The sequence below is a fragment of the Ambystoma mexicanum genome, chromosome 2q (genome assembly GCF_040938575.1).
Source record: "Ambystoma mexicanum isolate Mex_15411 chromosome 2q, UKY_AmexF1_1, whole genome shotgun sequence".
Lineage (NCBI taxonomy): Eukaryota > Metazoa > Chordata > Amphibia > Caudata > Ambystomatidae > Ambystoma > Ambystoma mexicanum.
Genome location: NC_090924.1, coordinates 337639759 through 337663806, shown reverse-complemented (window position 1 = coordinate 337663806; position 24048 = coordinate 337639759). Strand labels below are relative to the sequence as shown.

The following is a 24048-nucleotide window of genomic DNA, read 5'->3' as shown; positions in this document are numbered from 1 at the left end:
ACAAGCTTCATGGAAACCACTAAAAGCTTGCCAGGTTACCTTCCGTGCCAGGCAGCTTCTATAGATGTAATAAAGGTGAAGTGTAAAATCACACAGAGTAAAACCAACATTTGAATACAATAATCGCACACATTTTTCCTGGTTCCCAGCCCCACCACCCTTACCATCTATGCATTCTATGCACAGGTTTATGTATGCACCAAATTCTATATAAGAAAGATTGCATTCTTGAACACTTGTGTTATGTCAGTCATCAAGCGGAAACCCAACCTCTGTCCAAACTCTGGCTTTAGGAACATGGAAAGGAACCGGAAACCAGAATCAGATAGTCTGGCGTCAGTCATATCCAGATCTCCACAGGAGGCGGGATGAGAACCCCAACAACATGGCAGCATGAAGGTCAATCGATCATGAAACTGGGATCAGTAAAACACGGACTGAACATGGAACAGGAATGTGAAGTCCTCTTAGGTGTAGAAGACTGTTCATCAATGTGCATATTTATCATAACATTTATTTTTCATCCCATTCTATAGATAGCATGGACATAGTTGTCATTGATTTTGCTATGCCAAGCGATACAAAGTCATAACTAAGATCACATTAATATCTGTCTCTTACATGTTAGTCTTTGCTCACACCTGAGTTGGCCTCACCATTTGGCAATATCATTATTAAAAACTGTTTTGCAATATCCTTTTGCCATAATATAACCTTTGTTCTATATTCAACTCCTCCATGTCTTTGGCTTCCCGGATCAGACACTATGAAGTCTGTTATCAGTCTTTCTTTTATCCATAGTACTTTCTTGATTTCTACTATTCGCTACATTTGGCCTTGGACACTTTGTATTTGTTCATCACCCCATTTTACAATTCTGGTGGTTTGTCTTTTGACCATTTCCATCACTTCCCAACCCACTTCACCCCCCCCCCTGCTCCCGTGCATAGGTTCTAGGACCCTAGATGTAGTGGGTGGGATGGCTTCGTTCTCACACTGATTTATCTCTCATCCCTTCAATCTTTCCATCAGCCTTTAATCTGCATATTTCACAGTGCTACACATATCTGCATCATCGAAGGCTACGTCTTTCAGTCCAATTCAATAGTTCCCTTTTTGAGTCAAATAGGGTTTCTTTTACATCCCATATCACTAACATAACATTTCATTGTTTATCATTGTTACAGAATGAACCTTTCATAATGCACTGTTTTAAATAATGTATCTGTATCTCAAGGTACTTGTGTCGAGAAACATGTCGGCGTCATCAACACAAAGACACAAGTCTCTTCCTCAGCGATGGTTTATTTTTGAATGACATGTGGTTCTTATGAGGCTTTGAGAAGGATGCTAATGAGTTGTGGATATGCTGCGTGGGGGGTAAAGATGGCCGCTCACAGTTGTACTGGTTTAACTGCCCCTGGTGTTCCTTCCACAAAACCCGAGATGCAAAGTGCACCAGCGTATCTTTCTGATGTCATCCGCTATCAACGAGAGCCCACTTGATCCACTCAAACCTCCACTTGGACGCTTGGAAAACAATTAGTTGAGGAGGAGCCGGCCAGCAGTCAATCATTGCGCCCTCGCTGCTCCGGTAGATGCGTTGCCGATCACTCAACGGCTTCCCCCTCTGCCCCGCGCGCCTCACACCTCCTGACACAGCTGCTGCCCGCAGAGGACGCAGATTGATGACCCGGTTCCACATGTTTCTGCACACCTTGCACTCTGCTTCGGTCTCCTGACTCCTCTCGCCCGCTGTGCTGAATTGAATCAATACAGTCGATGGAAACAAAAACTCCTTGAAAGTAATGGTAGCTTCCGAAAGTGGCAATACATGGTGGGCGAGGACAGAGTCTGAAAAAAACAAGGAATCATATTCAAAATCCTTGGTGAAGTAAAACGTATAAAACGCTAACAGATGAGACAATCGCATTTTAACATACAAAGTCAGGTGTTCCCCCTGAATAGTCTGTGGTCCTGTATTATTGCCCTTTTATGTGGCTTGTATTTTGTGAGCCGCCCCAACGCCTTCAGATTCCCAACATGCATAGTTCTCTTATCTCATAATGAATATGAAATGACATGACATGATGAGTCATCTATAACGCCCTGTACACAAGTGTTTCTAGGCGCAACAAGACAAGGTAGGGATAGGGAGGACGAAAGAACGATCTTACTAGGCCTTGTGTCATTCAGATTGTGCAAGTGCTGGGGAATGGGGGGGGCGGGGGTGAAGTGCCAGAGGGAGGGAGCGGTCAGGGCAGCAATTGCTCTGAGTTATCTCTCATAGATATATTTATCAAGGTGCTTGTAGGCCCCTCTCCTCAGGCAGGAACTTCGTGTTCCTGCGTGTTGCTCCTCGTCATGTGTCGCCCACTCTCCTTCACCTCCAAGGTGGTACTAGTCTGGTCTCGCCTCTCCCAAATTCTGCTTCCTTTTCTGGCTCAATGGTTATGGGTGGGTGTTCAGGGAATATCTTGCTATGCTTTCACGGCGAAGCACCCGCTGCGTAGTTTTGAGTCTGTCAGCAGTAGACCTTAATCTTGACTTTTCGGACTTCGGCAGAAGTATGTGCTGCATTCACCTCTGTGCTGTCCAATTCGATGTCCGCCATCTTGCAGAACCTCTGCCATTGCCCTTGGTTCCTGGATCTACCGAATTGTGAACAACAAGACATGCTTTTCTGGATTCCCATCTGGTCACTCGGCCTCCAGTGCGCCAGCACAGCTTGAAGTTGTACACCTAATGCTGAAGACTGCTCCCTTTGGTCACCACTGGGGTTTTGACTGTGCTGTGTGGTGCTGTTAGTTGTATCACCCGACAGCCGCCAGCAAAGAAAGACTAATGAGCGCACCTCTCTTGGACAAAGTCTAACGTAGATTTGCCCCAAGCACCTGTGCTGTCCTAGTAGCACTCTAGGAACTGCAGGGGAAACAGAAGAGCAGGGCAAGGTGAGGAGAAGGAATGGAGCAGGCGCTGAAGGAGCCAAAATGAAGTTGGGTGAACTGGGTTGTTTGAGTAGCGCTTAGGCCCATTCAAAGCACTGTGATGTTAGCAAAATATGGGTTCCGTCATCTCTGCCGGTTCCGTTAATCTTGTATAAAAACTACTGCATGAGAGACAGAAGGGCAGATATCTGTCATTACTTCACAGCAAGGCTGTGTAAACAGATCATGAAGTGAGTAGCTGTGCACTCCACGCTGGGTTATGTCACCTTACATTTAGATAGCGCCTTCTGCTATACTGTATGTGGGCTAGGTGACAAGCATGGATTCTATGAGAGATTTGAGAGATATCCCATGGGAGAGTAGGGGGTGGGGAGGAACAAAGAGGGTATCACCCCCCGAATATAATTTTAAAAAACCTCTTGTAAAGCTCTCCAGCGAAAAAGACCATTACAATGCCGGTTTTAAGATCAAAAGAAAATCGGTCATTGTAAATCGGTCGTTTCACTTGAGAGCTTTAAAATGAGGTGATTTCGCATAGAACCAAACAGTCAGGTGTTTGCATACAGGCTCCCACGAGAGTAGAGAAACCGAAACATTTAAAACTGTTTTAACACTGGAATATATTTTTTTTACCACACATTATATTTTATAGCAAGAAAACATGTGGGCCAATATGCATTTTATATACAGTTGCATGCAAAGAACAGTTTAAACACATGGTGTGTGCGTTTCATGATCTATTTTGTAGCACATTATATTCCATATTCTGAATGTAATTAGCACATTTTGTTAAATGCAGAAGTTGTACCTTTTTTTTTATTTCTCATTAGTAATTTCATTTTTTTGGTGCTTTGCATATTCATACCACGTTATATTTCGTACATAAGCAGTGCATTATTTTTACATATATTACATGTTATAGTTGCAAAGTTTTTAAGCTCCAGTGTGCACTTACCTCTATGGAATGAAAACGTTCAGACGGGTCTTCCCATGCATACTCTCAGGGCTTCATGTCTCAGTGGCAGGCATCCTAATTAGTGCCAAGCTTCATTACTGCACCTTGAGTGCAGTTCTTTCCGAATAATTGCTTACACGGTACAAAGTGCTGACACTCATGGGTTCCAACTTTGGTTTTTCGCTACTGGGGCAGAAATTCCCACACCGAGTGAAGTGGGGGGAGTCATTCCCACCTCCAGGTCGAAACATCACATTTTACAGCACATTTTGCAGCAAGAATTGGGAAAAAGCTGGGTCTAAACACAAAACATTTCAGCAACAGTCGCCTAACCTGCTAACGGCAGCTCAGGGTCATTTTGGGGCACCCCTGCAGGGAATCAGCTTGGTGTCAACCAAGATGGGGTACTCATAACCCATAATGGTCTAAAGCAGGGATGGCCAACTCCAGGCCACGGGGGCCGGAAACGGGTTGGATTTTCAGGAAACCCCTCATTAATATTCATGAGATATTTGCATACAATGATTCTAAATGTATCCACATTTGTTCTCATGAATATTAATGAGGGGTATCCTGAGAACCCGTCAGGATTCTGGCCCTTGAAGCCTGGAGGTGGACAACCCTGGTCTAAAGACAATAGAGAGTGGACAAGCCAGGCACAGTGTGAGTGATATTGCATACCATTCCATTAACACTGCAATGCTTGAAACAATGGGTCGAAAACTATGCACACAACATTAAGGAACAGCTACAGGTGGTCCACAAGGTTGAAAGGTTCCTTTCAGAAAACAGTGTTGATGCTGTAGAAGCTAATGGCCAAATGGTTCGACTTGCAGCTCTTCCGTCATACTGGTCAGTGCCAGGCACTATGTAGCACCACATCTTTACCTGCTAGACAGGTGAGGTCAGCGTCAGCTATGGCTTGGCCGGGTAAGTTCATTTTCTTGGAAACACCCAAGGTGAGGGCACCTCTCCTTAGGGCGCTATAAAGAGACCAGCCTTTTCATAAACCGTGTGTAAAGGAGGGTGCTCTGCAGGGCAGGCCTCTGTACAGAGGGGGCATTTGTTGAAGGCCTATTGTTCTTGCTGGGGGGAGGGGTCCCACAGGATGCAAATTTAAGGGGATGCCACGAGATGGTGCTCAGCTGCCTCAGGGTCAGAGTGCTCTTGAACGTTATGTTATTATGTTGTATACTGCACACCAATGCCATTTGCAAGGTTTCCAGGTTGGGGGGCGCCGACTTTTGGTTTTTGACGGGGGGAACCAAGGGTGGGGTAGGGGCCACAGCAGCGTCAAAACAAGTCCCATTCTAAGAATAGGGACTTTCACGAAGATGGACTTCCTGGGCGGGCCCCGGGGCACACCCAGGTGCGCTGCACAAGGCGATTTAGCAGATCTTGAAGAGAGCGGGAGCGGTTGGTTAGAGGAAGAGAGCAAGGTTGTGGTGATTGTGTTGTTGGCACAGATTGCAGGAACCTCCAGCTCTGCGTGCATGCATACATGCATGCATGCATGTTTCTAGGTGTGGTGTGCTGGGCGCATGGAGGGCTTTGTGTCCAGAGGGGTGAACTCTGAGTTTGCAGTGTTCTAATGCATTGGCTAGGTGTGGCACTTGGCTACGGAAGTGAAAAGTTGTGTTGTTTGGAGTCGAGGGAGAAGGTTCTCTAAATGCAATGTGTTGGTAGCTGGTGTGAGGTTGCATGTACTGAGTATGGTGGAGAAATTGAGGGCTAGTCGAGAGGGTTATTGGTTGTGTTCCCTTATGGTATATCTGTGTGTGGTTTGGCCGATTCAGAGGTGACTATTGTGTATTTGGCTAGTTTCCATTGTTTACGCATTGAAAAGATGCAGGTTTGTAGAGTTTTTCTGGATATCAATTGGCCCTGTGATGTGCAGATTTCCCTTGTACGGGTTGTTACAGGTTGGCCACCATATTGGAGAAGGCAGAACCTCTTTGTTTTTCTCTGTAGAATCTCTTAGTTTGTATTAGCACATCATGTATGGATCTTAAGACACATGTTGATTGGTAATGAGGGCTTTGGCTTTGATGGTTTCTGCTCCTTCACTTTGGAGAGCTTTGCGGGCAAGTCAGAGGGGCTTGAAATGGATTCTTGGGTTGAATGGTAGTATAATGGTCTTGGAGTTGATGGACGTCCATTGAGAGGCAGTATTGCGCCACAATGGGCAGCAGGCAGTGGCATCTTCCCATGCTCAGATTGCCATAAACAGATGACTATGCCCTCTTCTGAACTCACGTGCCGGTGCTATCAACACTGACCACCAAGTCTCCTTCCGGACAGATAGCCAAGCGGTGAAGATTACTCCTGCCTCTAAATATGGGAGCTGAAAGGAGGCTCCCTTCCTTCTAGCAATCATGAGTGAACAATTTTCAGTCAAGAGGCAGTCCTTCACTAATGGCAAGGGACACAACAATAGGGTGACCAGACGTCCTGGTTTTGCTGGGACTGTCCAGGTCTGTTTTAAGTTTAAAAACCCTGTCTGGGGATTTGGGGATAGAGTGGATACCATCCCGGTTTTTGGCCCGATGTCATGATTTTTCCATCGGTTTGGCCAAAAACGGGATTGTATCCACCCGATCCGCAAATCCTAGACAGGTTTTTTAAAATTAAAATAGTCTCGGACCCCGGGTGCCCTCGTCACTCAATCAACATGACACGGGACAGTCCACCAACATGGAAGTAGGACTAGTTTCACAGCTGAAGCTGTAGTCCCACTTCTATATCTGTGGCCTGTCCCGGTTTTTTATTTTCAAAATCTGGTCACCCTACACAACAACCAGGGTGGGCATTGCATCTGCTCTCATTTATCTATCAGCAAGTATCTCGTTTGCACAGGGAATTCTCCAGAGGATGTGGAAAAATGCCATGCTACTATTGGTACTTACTGGAGTTGCAGAAGGCAAGGAATGATATCACTCCACTCGGCAGTCGCCAGGGAATGCTTCCATTCCAGCAACCCCTCCTGGAATCACCAAAGTTTCCATCGCAATTCCTTTTGCTGAAGCTCTATGCTTTGGTTTCAAGATCAGACTTCATTCTTGCAAAAGTCAAGCAGGTTTCCTGTCGCATTCCATTAGCAGTGCCAAAAAATCCCCATGATATACTGACGATGATCTCGGGAGGATCAACGTGCGCGCCTTGGAAGCAAAACGACACAGAGCAACACAGGTTCGATCCCCGGGTCCGCGCTTAGAAACCTCTGGGTATTAAGCACGTTATAAATAACCAATTACGATGATGTCCTTATGCAGACGTGTTGTACTTTCTAGATCCACCTGTACTCATTCATTAAAGGCTGCTTAATGTGTTACAATGCCTGCCTTCACATGATTTGTGATTTGCAACCATTTTGTTCTGTGACGGCTTCTGGCACTCAAAGACGGAGAGAGCTAGGGTGGCGGTCCGCAGGGAGGCTGTCACTAGTCGCCCAGGGTATTTACCCGTCTACCCACCCCTATGTTGATTGCACAAATCCTGTCATTAATACAAAATCATTCATATGGATAGATTATCAAGAAACATGAGACGCGGTAAGGTGCAAAAACAGCGAGATGTTAAGAGACGTCGTTGTAGGGACTCTTAAAGACACCTGCTTTCTGCTCTGCTCCTCATCCACCTGTGGCAGCTTCTGACTGCTATTGACAGAGTTAGTCCTTGCCTCCCTTGCTACTTTGGGGACTAGGTTGTGCACAATTATTCTCCAAAGTAATGTGTATGCATGCACTTGACACTGACATAACCACAGCAGCAGAGATTTGTAAGAAAAGAAACATGGCACCAAACATTTTGGAAAGGAGGCCTGGTAAGCATGTCTTATAAAGGATAAAATAACTCCATAGATATCCAGTATGTGCAGAGGCAGCGCGGGTGATACCAGCACTGAGCCCCTCCCCCTATCCCTGCAGAAATATACCGTCAATAAAGAAATTACAGCATTTCTTTTCATGCAGATTTGTCAAACAGTGCAAGCATCTGATGCCCCAATGCCTACAGGTTTGGTGCGCTATACAAATACATAAATAAATAAATAAAAAGTGCACTTCCTCTCGAGATCCCAACTTAACCACAGCTGCAGAGGCAAGGCACTATCTCTCTCTCTCTCTATATAGAGAAAAAAAACGTGTTGATGGGGCTCTGGGGTTGCAACGCAGAAATATGGCAGTTATTATTACCAAAGCTACCATACCTCAGCCACCACCATGCACTGCTCACGGGCTCTCATGTTGAACTAATTCACCCTCTTGAAAAGAATCGTGAATGTGCCATTGGACTTTGTTTTGTGTTGGTCCTCAAATGTCAAATAAGTACTCTGGCGCACTACTGATTTTCCTTAGCTGCGTGTGTTTCTCCTGTCCAGTGGAAAGTGAGGGTGTGTGGATGTGATGATGTCTTGTATGCATGTCATCATGGGCGGTGCATGGATGTGGTTGAGTTATGGTTTATTTAAGGACCATAAATGGCATAGTTCCAAAAGTGTGATGTTTTGCCCTGCAACTATAATGGCCGTCCTTCAAAAAAAGGTAGCAGGCGCTCCTCTCCAGAAGGAACATGGCATGATAACCAGTTCTGAGATGAGAGTTTGCAGCACACGCTTTTTGCTCACTGTACCTTTCACAGGTGGGAAATATCCATTTGCATATCAGTCTTTGTCCCGCCCACATGGGCAGTCCAGCACCGAAATGCTATGGCAAATCCTCTCTGAACAAGAGTACCAAAAGCAACCCCATGCACATGTTTCAGCCTTGATGGGCCTCATCACTGAGGTGAAGCTGCGCCTCTCTGAGCATAGTGAGCAGAGAGTCCACGTCTGGTTGCCCCCAGGTAACTCAGGGTGACCAACCCCAAGTTCCTTACAAATATTTCAAAAAAAGGTAGCAGGCGCTCCTCTCCAGAAGGAACATGGCATGATAACCAGTTCTGAGATGAGAGTTTGCAGCACAAGCTTTTTGCTCACTGTACCTTTCACAGGTGGGAAATATCCATTTGCATATCAGTCTTTGTCCCGCCCACATGGGCAGTCCAGCACCGAAATGCTATGGCAAATCCTCTCTGAACAAGAGTACCAACAGCAACCCCATACACGTGTTTCAGCCTTGGTGGGCCTCATCACTGAGGTGAAGCTGTGCCTCTCTGAGCACAGTGAGCATGGTCGTCCAGCTACATTTTTTTCTGTGAATGTCTTTGGTTTTGTTTGTTTATTGAAGGTTAACCATGATAACTGCACTTAGCAATAATTTTTTTAGTGAATGCCTTTGTTTTTTTTTTTTACAGAAGGTTAACAATAACTGCACTTAGCAATGTTTTTTAGTGAATGCCTTTGTTTTTTGTTTGCAGAAGGTTAGCCATAACTGCACTTGGCTATGTTTTTTTAGTGAATGCCTTTGTTTTTTTGTTTACAGAAGGTTAGCCATACCTGCACTTGGCTATGTTTTTTAGTGAATGCCTTTGTTTTTGTTTACAGATGGTTAACCATAACTGCAATTGGCAATGTTTTTTTAGTGAATGCCTTTGTTTTTTTGTTTACAGAAGGTTAGCCATACCTGCACTTGGCTATGTTTTTTAGTGAATGCCTTTGTTTTTGTTTACAGATGGTTAACCATAACTGCAATTGGCAATGTTTTTTAGTGAATGCCTTTGTTTTTTGTTTACAGAAGGTTAATCATAACTGCACTTGTCTATGTTTTTCCAGTTAATCTTTTTTTTTTCAATCATATACACTAACATACTCACTCTGCCCAGCTCATACTGTGGCCTGGGCATGGCTTTTGGCCCTTGCCCAAGCACATCAAACATGCCCAAACTTTACACTGCACATGAGCTGTACTTATTCCAAATGGGCACCGCAGACATACACAAAATCTCACTGAGCATGGTCTGTTGCCATGCCAAGTGTAGCCTGTACTCAGGACCTTGCCTTTGGGCTTGCCCCAGGCACCTCTAGTAGACAGCAGTGCCTAGACAGAAAAAACACGGACATTTGCCAGTTATAGTTCCAAAAGCAAGCACAACCATAACTCGGCCACCGCCAGGCACTGCTCATGGTGCCATACATGCCATCACAGATGACGTGCAGGTGACCACGGTTCTCACAGTGCATGCGGAGCAAAAACAGTAATTCCTAACTGGCGAATGTACGTTTCTTGTATGTTTTGTTCTTCAATCATCACATCCATGCAATTAAATGTTTTAAATGAATGTGTACGGTTTGCATTTTGTACGGTTTAGTAAGGCCTTTAGCTAAGTCTGTTCCGACCAATCGAGTGACTTTGCAGTATTACCAGATCAGTCCATCCCGCAGAAACATCACTAATGCAGTCCTTGGCTTTCCTTTTACTAACCTTTGCTGTTCAATGTAGTCTGGGAAAAGTAGTGTCCTTGTGACTTTTGGGGTGGGGTGGGGGGTCATATTCGCGCCTAGAAACACTTGTGTACAGGTGCGTTATAAATGTCATATCATATCATTAACCCTATGTCTGAGAGCTGGTCAGTGCCCTCATAGGCATGATGTAGGGTGGTTGAGGAAGAATCTGAAGTACGGTCTCCCTATAGAAAAGGTGCACCTATATAATTGCATAATGAAGATCTCTTCAGGTGTGATTGCAAACAAGCTATCTGGTTGGAAAAGCAGTTATGCAGCGCATAGACCATGCATTAAATAACATTCTCTCACATGGAGGGACAGCGGATGAATACAGGGAATGAGCAATGTCGGAAGTGGGGCTCGTTTCCACATGCCAGAAATCCTGCAGATGTTGTCTCCCCAGATCCTGCATCTGGGAAAAGCAAAAGCCGGTGCTTTAGCTGACATTACACACTGCGCCCGCTGTGATCATCTTCGCCAGCATTCAGAGATGAACTTCTCAGCCCGGAAGAGCTCTGCTCTTGATTCTCTTTTTCTTTGTTTTGCATGGAAACAACTTCAAGGGTGATTAACATTAGTTGGCTGCAGATGCAGCAGTGAGTGGTTGATGGGTAGCAGCTATGGTTTGTGGCATGTCATGTAAGAAGACTACTTTGGGTGGTTATAACTGGGGGTGGTTATAATGAGAGCTTCATTTTGTGTTAAACAATGACTATGATCAGGTGCTCTTATCATTCATTTTCTTTGGCTGTTTATCTTTCTGTCTTGATGGTGCAGGCCTATTAGCCAAAGGAGATGTGTGTAGCCTGGCATAACTCTGCTGCTGGTAATTGTGGGCTTCCATTCTTGATGGCGAAAATAAACCTTAATTCATACTCTTCTCAACATGGCCCTACAATGATTTATGTATTGCGCTGTAGGATATTATGCAGTTTGTGTCATCGCTATAAAACAGTGTTATTTTAGCTCTGTGTTTTTACAAGCCTGTCACTGGCCTGTTGTGACTCCACCTCTAGCCCAGCCCCCATCGGTATGCCAAACTCTCCCCCACACCACCCCAGGAACTAGGTTCCCAGAGTACATCGTTTCCATTTTCAGCACAGGGCATAAACTTTGGTTGGGGGTCAGATGGACTAAAAATAATGTTTGTGACTTTTTCTTTTTTTTACTACAAGCGACTGCTTGTTGTCCTTTTTGGGCCTGGCATTTTCAGTGAGGCAAGCCAACTCTCGGACTGGCAGAAACGTACGGCCTTGTCCCAGCAAGAAATGCCAGTGGCTGTTATTGCTCTTCCCCGCGAGTATCTCTGTGTGTTCAGCTCATTCCAGGGAACAAGTCAAGTGCAAGTGCAGATTTTCCAATCTGCTGAACTTCTAGTTGGGGGCAGAATGCTGCTGGAAAACAGAGAGAAGGGGGGAGAGAGGGAGGGTGGTAGAGAGGGAAGGAGGAAGAGGGAGAGAATGGGGAGCAAGGGAGAGGGGGCTAAAGGGAGAGGGGGAGAGGGAGAGAAGAGGATAGTGGGAGAAGGAGAGAGGGAGAAAGCGGAGAGGGGATTGCTGCTGTAATGGCTTATGATAACTCTAACACAACATACACACAAAACGCAGCATAACATACTGGGGCACCAGTGGTCCAGGGATCAATATCTGTTTCTAAACCATCAATCAGCCCCACACCTCCAGTACAGCAGAAGGGATCTGAACAGATTGGAAACACAAGCAAATTATAAACCTCCCTGTCCAATTTTGGTAACGTGGACAGAACAGCAGGTTTATCTCAGCAAGGTCGTGGATCATTAGTTAGTTGCAACACAGCAAAAATACAATTGTTACCCAATGATACAAGGGACTGTCCATTCAAGGTTGTATAAAAATATCTACTTTATTATTATTCAACAGACAGTTCTAGCCCACTACAAAATACAACCCACCCTGAAAAGGAATGCAGAGGACAGACAGTATCAAGAAGGAAAGGGGATGCACTGTGGATACTGACGGGAGGGTAGTCGGTAAAGTAATTAATCACAATATTTTAAGGATACTTGGTTTCAGCACAAAGGGAGCAATGGGTCACAAAATGTCACTATGGGCCTTCGGGGAAGGACCAGGGAGACAGAATAACAATGTACCTTGTGCGTGTAGAAGTTCTTTGTACTCGACAGCGCCAAGTCGGTTTCAGAGTGCTTTGCAGCTTCTGCAACAGAGTTCAAGATGGGAGAGAGCTGCGGGTATCAGGCAGTTCAGCAAGCGAGGCTGGATGGACGGCTGCAGGTTGGCCTACACAGCGGCTCAGGGCCAGGAATCGTCACAGTGCTGATTGGCAGGTCTGAGGTGTCACGGACGGCATGAGTGATTGCTGCATGACAACAGTCAGCAGTGCAGTCGGTTGCATCTCGAGGGGCTCGACTGGCTCGAAAATGAACTTAAGGTGGATGCTGGTTGATGCTTGTCGATGCACTCCTCTAGCTTCTTCACTGGGCTTGTGTCGTCCTTTAAGGCGGACGGCCCGAAGCTGAGTAGAGTGTTGTAGGCAATGGCCTTGTCCTTGGTTTGGTTCAGAGACTCTCTGGCACTTCCCACCAAGGAAGCTTGCTGCAGAGCCTAGCAGGTCATGCTGTTTAGTGTAGTTTAGTTAATTGTTGGCTTATTAGGCGCTTATACAGCAAATACATTCTGTTTCAAAGCACCCACATGGCAACAGTGAGGGAACATGGAATTGCAGTACAATTAAAATATACAAAAAAATTACAGTGGGGGAAAGGGACGGACAAACCTACTATGCCTTGTGAGTATTCAGAACGTGCAAGTACAGCAAGGAATAGGGCAGTGGGGTAGGTGCTGGGGTGTCTGTGCGCGAGGGTGAGCCACAGATGAAGTGAGAAGTATGTTAAGTGCAATGCGGCAAGGAGCTGCGTTGGGTTCAAAAGTACAAATCTCCAGTGCGTAGGGTGCCAAGGCAAGTGCTGAAGGTAGACAGAAGTTGGGGAGATTAGGTGTGAGTGGTCAGGGGCCTGAGGATGCATAAGGGTCCAAGACACCAATCACAGCAACTGTGAGATTAGCAGAGGTGGGACGAAGGGAAGGCGGAGGAGAAGAGGAGAGTCTTGAGGTGCTTTCAGAATTTAAGTAGGTCCTGATCAAGACGAAGAGGGAGGGGGAGGCTGTTCCATAGGAGGGATACAGCTGAGGAAAGCGCACAACCACCTGCTCTCTGTTTGGCAAAGCGTTTTACACACAAGGTGTTGGTGCCAGAACAACATAGAGGTTTAGAATTAGACTATTTTGTAAGAGAGAGTTGCATATAGTGTGGTACCCAGCTGTGTCCTGGCTGGGTATCAATTCTGGAGCTGCTTGTAGGGTCCTCGGGATTCAGTACCTCCCTCTGTTCCCTGTGAGATGTTTAGGGGAGGGATATTGCTTCCCTCTTGGAAATCCTGGCCTTCCTTCACTGGTGGAAGCTGTAAGGCAGACTGTACCTTCAGCCAGGGTCCAGAGGAGTTATTCTTGTTACTCCTTGCTAAGTCTTCAGATGATCTGCCAAAAGAGGGTCTCGGCCCTCTTTTAAAGCCAAATGGGCCCCAGTGATTGGTGTAGGCTAGAAGCCTACCTTAATGAACCAATCCTGGGGATCCAGCAACAATCTACTGTATTAATGAGGTTATAACCAGAGTGCTTTGCAACAGAAAAGGTAAAGGGGTGAAAACATGTAATACTAAGTCCCACCCATCTTCCCATCTGTTGTAGATCAAAGGGTCACTCTAGTTAATGGAGCACTCTGTGGTTCCTGATTAAAGCGGCAAGTCTCCCTTGAAGATGCGGCGAAAACAGACGTCCTGTCTCCATCAATCCACATACTCATACCTTCTGAATGGGGTCCCACTGCACGGGTTGCCTACTGTGAACACACAGTCCCAGACATGACAGATCCCTGTCCTTGATTCTGAGAGACGGGAGCTGGCTTCAGGTTGACACAGTGCATATCAAAGGTTTTAGGGGTTTTCCTGTCTTTTGTTAGTCCTGCAACCAGGCTTCTCAGGGGCCTGCTTGAATTAACTCTTACTAGTATGCGAAGCTGCCACCAGAAGCTAACAAAGGACAGGGCGGATCCATGGAGCCTTTGTTAGGTAATTAGGCTGGCCATGGAAGGAGGAAAGTTTTGCCTTCTGCTTTCTGAGATGCCTTGATGTACTCTTGGCTGTTATATTCCAACTAGATTTGACAGCAGGGGAGGCGGCGCCTGTAGGCTGTGTCCACCCAGAGTACACAGGTCTATATGTAGGTTGTGCGGGGAGCATAGGAAAATGAGTTTGGATTAGTCCCACACATTTTCTGGAGGTTGATCCACCAACATACAATTTCATTTAAAAGTTTAAAAGAAGCCCAGGCGAGCGCACATCCACTGTGTGGATGGTTGAATTCCTCACACACACCACATAGCATGGTATATAGCAAAATAATATGACACATACTAAAACATCAAACTCCAAATGCACCACTATAACTTAGAAAACAATATAACATGTTAAGATAAAAAAACAACCAAACACGGCACATATTTGTAGCAATATAATAACATGATGTGACACGTAACATAACATCGAACTCCAAAACACGTACCACTATGGCTTACGAAACAGCATAATATACAAGATATAAAGATAATAATACAACCAAAATGGCACACAATTCAGTAAATAGAATACACTAAAAAAATACCAGCACAGCATATAATGTTCTATGTTATCCTTTTTAGACATTGTGCTGTTAGATGTTATGTACACATAACAGATATAAACAGAACATACTGTAATCCCACACCACGTAATATTATCAATCTGTTCAGAATAAACCATTTGGTAGCTGTGAATTATAGTGTACGTGCAGGGGTCTGCCACCTTTTGCTCGCTAGGTGTTTTGGACCACAACTACCACCAGTCCTAGCCAGCATAGTCAAGGGTGAGGCATCATAAGAGTTGTAGTCCAAAGAATCTGGAGAGCTGCAGGCTGCAGACTCATGCACTCTACTGTGTAAGGTAATGCTATTGAGAGAAGTTGGTAACTTCATGAAATATGCTACCCTGTCAGTATGTATTCAAGCCTACACGCTGGTGTGATTTGAGGTGGAACAAAAGACATGTACTTGAGTTAACCTGGAAAACATGTCTTGAATTGCAATACATGAAATAATATTGGTTAGTCTGTAGTCAAAAGCATTAAAAATATATAGTTTACATTTAAGGGTTTATTATGAGTCGTGGGTATTCCGCTCTGGATCAATGCAGGCTTTAATTACCATTACCTCATACACAAATGTGGCAGTTCCTGCAGAATCCTGTGCGTACTAGCACTTCGGCCGGATACTCACAGCAAATGTATTTCATAAATACAGCATGCTAGATTTTGAAACACTGCATGCCATGTTTTTTAAATGTTTAAAAAAAACATTTCTAGCCATCTTTGTTAGAGTGATATATATACACACACACACCAAGAAAGTTATGGTGGGTTTAAAAAGGTTTGAAAAAAAAAATCTTTCACCTGCTGATGGACGTAGAGCACTGTGCATTTTATCATTGCTGTTGTCTGGACATTTTTCTCCTTTAAACTTTTTCCCTACCTTGCAGCTAAATATTATACATTTTAACAACTGCTGCTATTGCACTAAGCACTTTAAATTTGCTGCTAAAGCACTTCGCACTTTACATTGCTGCTAAAGCACTAACCACTTTATATTGTCTCAAGACTGCATTATTAAGTTCGATTTGTATTACACCTCGCATATGTATGCGTAAACTTAGACCTACATGACTATATATCTTTGTTTATCCGAGACCAACGTTGGACACTTAGAATGGCTATATTTTGTCTAGTGAACACATCATGTTGTGGGGCTGCTTGGACAGCTTTGAGGTAATGGCTGTTTCAGACGTTATAACGTGGACAGACCTACAAGGCAGTGCTCGTCATTTTTGGCGGTTGCCCTAGAATGGCATTATTTTTTTACTTTATTTTATCTTGGGTACCAGAATTTGTTGACAGACACACCATTGGAAAACACACGTTTATTTTGAACGATGTGTATTTGTATATATCTATATATCCTTTTTTTATATATATTTTTCCTTTGACACTCGTTATGTACCTGAGGCTTTCTTTTTGCCATTTTCCTCCACAGTCCTCGCAGCCAGCACATCTGTGCAATTGTTGCTATATTCTTCATCATATAATATTTGGTTGATGTATTGACACTTACGATGTGTTTTTATTTTACTTAATACACTGCATGTTGCAGTGCCTTAAATGTTCTAAGATGGCTGCCATGTGTTCATCATTTTGTACCACCTCGTGAATGGGGACATTCTATGCACTTGTATCATAGAGGTTTTTAAAACATATATAAGAAGTCCTTCTTCCAGGAAACACCCTACCTACGTGAACAAGCGGTCCGTGTATCGCGAAACGCGTCGTTTTGTAACCAGGCTTTCCCTTTTTGCTGCACCTTTTTATTAATAAAGAAACATTTGTGCTGCCTGGATTTGCTGTCATGCCTTTTCCTTGCTGAGACTGGATTTCGTTTCTCAGCTGCTCTTGGGAGTGCAATCCATCGAATTTTGCCCTGTCCTAGGGCATTTCTTTCCTTTTTTGAAAAAAAAAAAAAAAAAATATATATATATATATATATATATATATATATATATATATATATATATATATATATATATATATATATATATATATATATATATATATATATATGGGCCTACGCTGGTGGGCCAATATGGATATATTTCTTTACTGTAATAATTTAATGGCCATCAAGAGTAAAGCAAACATGATAAGTGTTATTACATTTCAAGACTGGCCTATGTTGCTGGGTCATAAATTGATCCTATGTCATGGTATTTCATTATGGGCATCAAGAGTAAATCAAACATGACTCATGTTTGGTTTACTCTTGATGCCCATTTCGCTATTATGTGGCACGAGTGGCCTACATTGGTGGGCCAGCCTAGATATATTTTCTTACTGTGTTGGTATGGCATGTTTTAATGGGCATCAAGGGTGAAGCAAACATGGTTCATGTTTCCTTTTCTCGTGATGCCCATTTTGGTATTACGTGGCAAGACTGGCCTACTGTGGGGGCCAGTCTGGATATATTTTCTTACTGTGTTGGTCAAGAGCAAAGCAAACATGAGGAGTGTTATTATGTGACTTGACTGGCCTACTTTGGTGCAACCAGTCTGAATATATTTTCTGACGTGGCATTGCATGTTTTACTTACATCAGAGGTAAAGCCAGTATGGTGAGTGTTCTTATGTTGTGAATCTGGCCAAAGTTGGTGCAGCCAGTCTTGACATTTTTTCCGATTGTGACATGCCCTTTTTAATGGCAAAGCCAGCAGGAGTATGTTCTTACATGAGAATACTGGCATAAATTGGACAGGTTTTATTTTTAGAAAAAAGTATAATCACATCACTGTGATTATGTGCAAAGCAAACATGAGTATGTTCTGATACGGGAAGGCTGGCAGATATTGGTGCAGTTAGCATGGAAATGTGTTTTTTACTGGCATATATATTGTGGGAAGAGGCATCATGAAAATGCTCCTGCGCACTGCACTGTTCGTGACTTGCACCTATTGGATTGTTTCATAAATTACCCAACAAAAGCAATAGCAAACTGTGTGGCTTTTTACCCAATTTTTCAAAAAAGTGTGATGTAAAATGCACCATTTTAAACAGTTATTTAAAAAAAGGTTTTCGGGGGAGAAACACTTATGCCTCTCCAATTAAAAAACTCGCTAACATAACACAGCAGGCTCTTAAAACCGTAGTGAGCCCATGTCACCAGGCAGAAGGCTACGACGACTCCCTGACCCGAGAGCCTTCTCTGAATCCCTGGCCTACCTTCACTGCCAGACCGGCCTTTTGTCAATCTCCATCACAGCTTTTTGCGACCCCACCCTCCTCTTTCGCTCCTCCATCTTGAGTCATTGCTTGCTCTTTCCCTCTGCTCCAACAGCTCAAACCTTTGCATTCATGAATTCTGTAACCTTCCGGGGGACAGATTTCACAAAGGGTGGGTGCCATCTCAGAGAAAAAATGTGCTAAAACCTAAACAAATAAGAGACGCGTGCGCCTTTGACACCTCTGCGCACCGTGCTAAAGGTGCCCCCCAATTGTGCACCCCTATGACGTTTCCCTAATTACCAAGTGGTGATTTCCATGGCAATTAGGGAAGGAATGCAGATATGGAGAAGCTTTGCCAGTGGATTTAAAAATAAATACCGCCGCAGTTTGAGCCCCAGTATTTGAGACATTGTTTTCAAGGTGGAAAAGCTGGGGCTCCAGAAACCATAGAAATAAAATAAATCTCTTGTAGATACCACAACAATAAAAATGGAGGTGCATGCCTAGATGTAAGGGGTGTGGCAGGGATGTCATTTAGGGGTCGCCAGAGGTCGCAAATGCGACCTCTGTGGTCACCCTTGCGACCTCTAGAAAAAAAAAGAAAAAAAAGTTTTTTTTTTTTTTTTAGTAATGCAAGCTCATGTTCCAGCACCATGTGGCTCTTTAGTTCTGTGGCTTTCTTGTTAAAGCCCCTTAAAAAAAAAGAAGAAACAGAAGAAAAGGAGTAACACAAGTCTAACACTTTCAGCACTGACCCTAAATTAGAAAGATTAGGAATACCAAATAATGTGTCTTTGTGGAATTCCATACAATAATTGCTAGACTCATTAAAGGCTTATTTCAGGCACACTTCAGGGGGTGAGTCACTGATTTAGTCTGTTCTTAAACGCCTCAACCCAGCCTTTCATTCTTCTGAGGTCGATAAATGAGGACCAACACAGGTCGGGTGATATTGGGTGTATATTTTTTCTATATAAAGCGCTTAAGCGTAAGTGCTATATAATAACACATCATTATCATTTGGTCATGGACGTCTGCTTGCATTCCCACTAATTTGGTAATATGGGCCTATACACCCTGATCTTATTGATACATATGGCGGTCCATTCTTGTATGAAATGTACATCACATTATAACGATATCGTAACCATATTTTTTGTAGTGTACAATATGTGATAGCACTTCCTGTTTTGTCAACGGGTGAAAGGTCGCGTTCCATCGCTTCCCGCGATATCACTTTGGGGTGGGGTCAAAAGACATCCCTTCCTGTGATGTCACCAGGGTCAAGGGTCGTGTGATGTCACTTCCGCTACCCCTGGCATTTTGGTGAAATTACGTCCCTGGAGTGTGGTGGGTAAAAACATGGTGTCTGCAAGAATCATATTTAGGGGCGGCACAAAGAGGGCCACAAGAACAAAGAAGGGGGGGTCCCAATAATGCAGAATAGTAACGACACAGCTGTTTGTTTTTATACATATAACACATACATGTATGGAGATGTAAATGAGATTCGAACATATGTCGTGGAAGCAAAGAAAGTGCATGAGATAGATTTTTTTTTTTTACTGGCATGTCTGAAGTGAAAAAAGAATGGTCAGGTTTATGAGTGGACTGGCAATGGGATGCTAAAGGCATCACACAGCGGGTTGGGGAACTGCCTTCCAGACATATAAGGCAGTGTGTCGATGGGACATTGCACAGAATACAAGACAAGCAGAGCTTGGCACGAGCAGACCTGAGCGCACTGCAATGTATGTTGTTAGACTGAATGAAAATAGCTACTGTCAGTGCTGATTTTACAAACACGTTCTCTTGCGGTTTGTTGACACAGTGGGCAATCTGTACAGACTATTTTAAGAAGACCATGTTTCCTGCTAGTATTTTATTTGTACTCATGACAGCACAAAAAAACTCTCCCTTGTTAGGCAACATCTTCATTTGCAAACTTCGTATGCCCAGGGGCTGGCCCCCCTTCTTTTCCCTGTGGCCCTCTTTGTGCCCCCCTAAAAATGTGGATGCTAATGGCCGGGCGTCACCGCAGCAGATCACCATCCTTGCATTCAAAGGCTGTAGCACGGGCTGGCGGAAGGAGGGCCAGTGCCCTGTTCAAAATGATGCCTGCACTTCCAATTTTTCATTTTTCTCACCTTAAAATGGGCACATTTGTTAATGAAGTATGAGAAATCCAATGAAATTAGACGTTCCGATACGCCAGGTACCAAGTGTCGGGTCACGTTGCTGAGCAGAATGAAGGAAAGAGCAATCCTTCGTCATCTCTGTAGAAAAATGTTGTCACATTTAGCGGCGGCTAAATAAACAACTATTTATTTAACCATTTTAAAAAAAGAAAATTATATTTTATAGTGCCATAACCAATTGTGGAGCCCTTCATGGAGGATGGTGCAGGAAACACATGTTTTGCATGTGACCATCAACAGCCCGGCACCCATTTCCTTACAGTGACTGATCCTGCAGTGTGTCCTCTTTAGGCGCAGCCCTTTTATTTTTTTTCCAAACTTGTTTTTATTGGTTTTTCAGCAAGCACGTTATACATTATGGCTTGTGCAATGTGGGCAGGGACGTCATTTCACCAAAATGCCAGGGGTAGCGGAAGTGACATCACACGACCCTTGACCCCGGGTGACATCACAGGAAGTGATGTCATTTGATCCCACCCCGAAGTGATATCGCGGGATGCGATGGAACGCGACCTTTCACCCGTTGACAAAACAGGAAGTGCTATCGCATAGCATTGTACACTACAAAAAATATGGTTACGATATCACTATAATGTGATGTACATTTCATACAATGGATCGCCATATGTATCGTTAAGATCAGTGTGTGTATAGGCCCATATTCCCAAATTACTGTGAATGCAAGCACCATGACCAAATGATGATGTGTTGTTATATAGCACTTGCGCTTAAGAACAGACTAAATCAGTGACTCACCCCCTGAAGTGTGCCTGAAATAAACCTTTAATGAGTATCAATTATTGTATAGAATTCCAGAAAGACTTTATTTGGTATTCCTAATCTTTCTTATTTAGGGTCAGTGCTGAAAGTGTTAGACTTGTGTCAATCCTTCTCTTCTTTTTCTTCTTTTTTTAAGGGGCTTTAACAAGAAAGCCAGCCACTCCAAAACTAAAGAGCCACATGGTGCTGGCCACAGCCCATGAGCTTGCATTACAAAAAAAAAAAAAAAAAAAATTAAAAAAAAACATTTTATTTTTCTTTTTTTTTCTAGAGGTCGCAAGGGTGACCACAGAGGTCGCAAGGGAGACCTCAGAGGTCGCAGTTGCGACCTCTGGTGACCCCCAAATGACGTCCCTGAATGTGGGTGCTGCAGTCAGCACTGTCTAGCTTGAAGATACATAACAGAAAAATAAACATGAAACATAAACAATAACTGTAGGTCAGTGGGTAAGGTGAGAATGCGTGAGGAGGTCTTGGTTCGGTGGGCGTGCACTCCTCGAGGGCTCTCTTCGGGTTAAGGGCTCCTGGCAGTTGATGCTGCTCCGAGATCCTGATGGGCGAGGGGAGAAGGCCCCTTCCGGTTCCAGGGCTTCGCTGTTTTGGCTATGCTTATGCCTGCGGGAGTTGAACTCCCCAGGAGTGTCCTCCTGACAGCTCTTCCATCTTTTCTTTCAATCATATTTGTCCAACCACCGAAGAGAGGGGGGTTGTCGGGCCAGGCCAGGGTATTTCTGTGCGTAGTCCAGGAAGGGAGACCACGTAAGAAAGAATTTGTCTCTGTTCCCGAACCTGAGTGCTGTGATTTTTTCGGCCGCAATTATGTCCCAGTATTTAGTCAACCACATTTGGACCGATGGGCCCTCTGGGTTTTTCCAGAGCCTTGCCACTGAGATCTTGGCGGCCGTCAGCAAGTGGGAGCAGAGTTCTGCTCTGTGGCCTGAGCGAGGGAATTGGCCTTCACCGCTTGCGCCCAACAGTACGATACCTGGGTCCCAAGGGATTGACAAGCCCGTGATCATGTTGATTTGTGCGAGCACAGGTTTCCAAAATTGAGTCGCCTTGGGGCATGTCCAGAGCAGGTGGTATAGTGTGCCTTTGTCTGGGCACCATATCCAGCACGACGGTGGGATCGCCGGGTTGCATTTGTTGAGCGATTCTGGGGTTCGGTACCACCTGTAGCATACCTTGAATGCTCCCTCCTTATTGGACACACATTTCAAGCTTCTATTTGCTCTCGTCCAGATTTGGTCCCTTTCTTCCGGCTCGAAGGGTCTCCCAATGTCTCTCTCCCATTTGAGCATATACGGTTCCTTGCGGGTCGGGTCGGTTCTATCTAGAATCTTGTAGAGGGTAGAAATCTTGCCTTTGGGGAGAGGCGATGTGAGGGTTTGCTCCAGGGCTGTCAGGTCTCTGCTTCCCAGGATTTTCATGCTCCTGCTGGAGAGGCAGTGTCGAAGTTGGGTGTATCTGAACCTCTCGCTTTCAGCAACCTTGAATTTTGCCTTGCAGGCTTTGAAGTCCAGGGGATTTCCCTCCACGAAAAAGTCCTGCACTCTCTCCAGTCCTCCCTCGCTCCACTTCGAGAAGTGCTTGGGGATGATGCCTGGTGAAAATTCCGGGTTCGCCCAGATCGGGGTGAGCGGGCCTGTTGTGCTTTGGACTTTCCACAGCCACGCCGCCTTCTTCCAGCTCGCCACTGTGTTTACAGTTGCCGAGAGAGGCCCCTTGTCTGCCCGGGCCGTGGAGACTTTCAAGTGAGGTAGTGCGCTTATCAAGACTGGACTCCAGGCCTCCTCCAGCTCCAGCCAACGGGGCTTAGGCGAGGCAGGAGGCCAAGCGAATGCATGCGAGAGCTGGGCAGCTAGGATATATCTGGCAACGTCCGGTGCTCCGAGTCCCCCCACCGCCCGGCCCCGCAGCATGAGTTTCCTTGGAATGCGTGGCTGTTTTCCTTCCCAGATGTATCTCATGATGCTCCTTTGTAGTTTCTGTGACGCTTGCTTCGGCATAGCAGTTGGAAGGGCTGTGCAGTGGTATAGCAATCTTGGAATGAGGTTCATTTTAAGAGCCGTGATTCTTCCGAACCAGGAGATCTCCTGTTTCTGCCAGCGTAGTAGATCGCTCTTGAGTTCTTTAAACAGCGGCAGGAAGTTGGCTTTGTATAGTCTGTGCGGTGTGCTAGGCAGTTGGACCCCTAGGTATGATAAGTACTTTTCCGCCCAGGGTATGCAATATTCGTTTTCCAGGTCTGTGGCCAGAGGCCGGGGGAGGTTGATGCCCAGCGCTGATGACTTAGACCTGTTGACCTTGAACCCTGATGCTTCCCCGAATTCTTCCAGTTTGGTCCACAGAGCTTTCATAGATTCCCTGGGATTGGTTAGTGATAAGAGGACATCGTCGGCATATAAGGCGGCTTTGTATATTTGGGATTTGATTGTCAGGCCTTGGATTGCTTCGTTTTGCCGAATCCTGCTTGCGAACGGCTCCATGGAGAGGGCGAAGATCAATGGGGAGAGGGGACATCCTTGCCTTGTGCCTCTTGCGATATGAATTGTGTCGGATTTGGTTCCGTTGATTCTCAGTCTGGTGGATGGATGCTGGTAGTTAGCTAGTGTCCATTTTAAGAAGTTAGGGCCAAATCCATAGTGCTTTAATGATTTTTGTATATAGCCCCAGTCAAGCATGTCAAAAGCTTTATGAGCGTCTGGCCCTTCCTGCTGGCTGATTCGATGATATTAATCGCTCTTCTTATGTTGTCGTGAGTGCGGCGGCCGGGGATGAATCCCGTTTGGTCCGGGTGTATGATGTCCGGGAGTAGGAGAGCCAGTCTGTTAGCCAGGATTTTGGCGAAGATTTTAGCGTTATAATTCAGGAGT

The 24048-nt window shown here is 44.8% G+C and overlaps 1 protein-coding gene and 1 long non-coding RNA gene across 7 annotated transcripts in view; one reads left to right on the top strand and one right to left on the bottom strand.

The window, feature by feature from the left end:
- The window catches only part of CASKIN1 (CASK interacting protein 1), a 1401469-nt gene that overhangs the window by 282024 nt on the left and 1095397 nt on the right, over window positions 1–24048 (top strand). The window lies entirely within an intron of this gene.
- LOC138568945 (uncharacterized) overlaps window positions 1288–24048 on the bottom strand; it is a 43497-nt gene continuing 20736 nt past the window's right edge. Inside the window, exon 2 of the long non-coding RNA XR_011303016.1 lies at window positions 1288–1854. This is a non-coding gene — a long non-coding RNA (uncharacterized lncRNA). The remainder of the gene's footprint in view (window positions 1855–24048) is intronic.